Below are 2927 nucleotides of genomic sequence, written 5' to 3'. Positions count from 1 at the left end.
ATATGGTTTCAGAATTTTAGTGACTAGTGACTACAGGAAGCCACTGACAAAAATAATTTATTAAGATAGTCATCTATTGAGGAACACTTTGAATTTTTTTTTTTTTTTTTTGCTATTTCCTCTCAAGTGTGCTGCTCTTTTCAGCCAGAGCAAGACCAGTTTATACTGTAGCAGTTTTGTAGGAAGTCTCCTTGAAGAAGTGAGTAAATGAGCACCATAAGACAGATTATTAGGGGGATACTTTTGTGCTACTTCTAGTGTTCCACTAGCTTTAGTGTTCTGCTTTAGTCAGACAGGACTCCTATAGTTTTTCAAACATGTCGTTCTCATTTCTGACATCGCTCTTTGATAGTGGTATTTCACATATTAGATTAAACCTTTCTCCTTTCTCTTTGTCCATCCCTCCATCAATGTTTATTTCACGTTTTCCCATCTCTCCAGGAGATTTTCCCTAGCTGCTGCTAACAGCAGCTCTTATTTCTGAATACTCATAAAAGGTATTGTTTTAACACTTACTTGACTTTCTACTCAATAGTGCCTAATTTTTTTCTCTATAAGGCATCTGTCCTACATGTAGTGTGTTGCACCTTTAGGAATCATTGCCACATGTGTCCTTCTGGCGTTTCTTCTGTTTTACCAGAAAATGCTGCTGTGCGTTCTTCACATTTCCAGTCAACAGTGTTGCAATAAGCATTGCTTCTGGGTTCATAGGCCATTTATAAACTAGGGTCCTACTTATTCTTCAGTATCCTAATACATGTTTTTAGCAATATTCGCTACCTATTTACTGCCTCCAAGCTCTGCCACTTACTAGATTTGTATTCTTAGGCAAGTTACTTAAGCTTGCTACTGCTCAATACAGTGGAGACAATTATAGCCTTTTTCATAGATTGGGAGTTAAATAGGTTAATACATATAAAGAAGATAGATAAGTGCTGGCACAAATAGGCAGGCACTCAGCTAATATTTTTATTTACAAATAAACTGTGGCTAATATAATTTCAGTAATCTGCCACAAATTCCACAGCTACTAAGCCATAGGTTCTAGATTCAAACTCGTGGTGGTCTGCCACCCCAAAGTTTCTCTTCTTTCCACTTTTTATAGTCTCCACATTAATTAAGAATGGACATCAGAGTTAACAGCAACCTGTTCACTTAAGGTCTATCAGTTCTGCTTCAAACAGAAGTCCAGGTACTGACACAATTTTCTGTGTGTTATCAAATGTGCTGACTTTCTTCATTTGATTGTATTTTACCAGTCAGCCTGTTTCTTGAATTACATGCTACCTACTATAGGGAATTATGGTGGTAGATTTTGGGTTTGATCAGTCAGTGAGTCTATGATTGTTTCTCTAAAAGATAAGCAGTACATCATTGCATTCTACCTCAAATTTATTAACACTCCTGGCCATTGTGCTGCCTGCCAGTACATTATCAGAAATTTAACATCGTTGTAAAGAACTTCTTGGATATCTATTTGTGGAATTGTTACAGATTCTTAAAGCCTGGTGTTTTAATAGGAAGCTTAGTCAATGCTAGAAATTCGGTCCTCAAATTTAATAAACCAAGACGTTTATTCAACTTCACATCTCTGGTGGTGATAAGAATAGATTAGATGGGATGAAACTTCCCATTGTATCTTGGAATATTTGTGAGGGCCTCTAGGAAGCAAAGCCTACTCAAAAGTTTCAAGAAACCAGCCCTGCCCTGATGTTCTCATTATGGTAGGTTCAGTGAGCATAGCCTAGATTTCTATTTGTGTCCATTTAATTTAGCCTGACTTTATTTTTGAAACAGAACGCTAATCAGAAAATCAGATGGACACAAAAAAATAGAAACATGTTTGAGAACCTACAGTGTTCGTGTAAATGCTTTACATGGGTCATTAATGAACTTCTTGTCTGAGGGAGGTGAAATATGAGCACATGAAAAGAAATGTAACTGTATAAGCAATCAGTGCAGAGTGATAGAGCCAATGAGGAGCACAAGAGGGCTAAGAGGCTGAGGGCTAACTATGGGCTGTCACTATCTTTGGAAAGTCCTCCCTGGTCTCACAGACTGGAATGATGACTTACTCCAGGACAATTTCGCATCAGTTCTGTGATCTTGAGCAAGTTACATCCCTTATTTGAGATTCCATTTTTTCTCATATGTGAAATGAGAATATTAGAACCAATCATCCTCACCACCCATTTTATTTCTAACATCCTATAAGTTGTCAATAAAATGAAACATTTTATTCCAAATTTCCTTTCATTGTAGCTATACCACAATTTGTTATGGAGCTATTTTAAATGAATTCATCTCCTGCCAATAAAGCAAATAAGGACATTTTCCAAAGGAAAAATAAGAAAACAATCCATTGGTAGAAAATAATGCCTATCCTCTCTTATCATATTTACCAGCTGCCACACCACATACTTTATTTCTAGAAGCCATCTTTCATGATGGTTGCCACACTCTGAAAAGCTACATATGCATTCTACATTCTCAGAGCATCATGGAGCTATGCTCTGGAAGAGAAACCTGGATCTTCTGACACTTGCATAGTTATAGGGAAGATGGAAAGGGGAAGAGCTTGTCCACCATCTGGGTAATTCTCAGTTTTGCAATAATGATTGGCCTGAGAAAGCTTGTTACTAGGCTATTTGAGGGAAAGCCCCTGAAGTCATCCAGCTGACACATTGACTAGTTTCCCCATATAATGTAGGACTAAAATTTAAGTTACAAGAAGGGTGGGAGAGTTAGGCAGAAGCTGGATTATGAAGGGTTTCATATGCAAAGAAGTGGAGAAGTGAAAGTAATCAAATTTATGTTTTTGAAAGATTTGTTTATTAGCAATTTAGACCTAATATTGGGTAGGGAAATATTTAGAGGAAGGACAACCAGTTAGGAAGTTGTTCCAGTGATAAAAAAATAAAAAGAAA

The sequence above is a fragment of the Pteropus vampyrus genome, unplaced genomic scaffold, assembly GCF_000151845.1.
Source record: "Pteropus vampyrus isolate Shadow unplaced genomic scaffold, Pvam_2.0 Scaffold441, whole genome shotgun sequence".
NCBI lineage: Eukaryota > Metazoa > Chordata > Mammalia > Chiroptera > Pteropodidae > Pteropus > Pteropus vampyrus.
Note: the sequence above shows the minus strand (reverse complement) of the source record.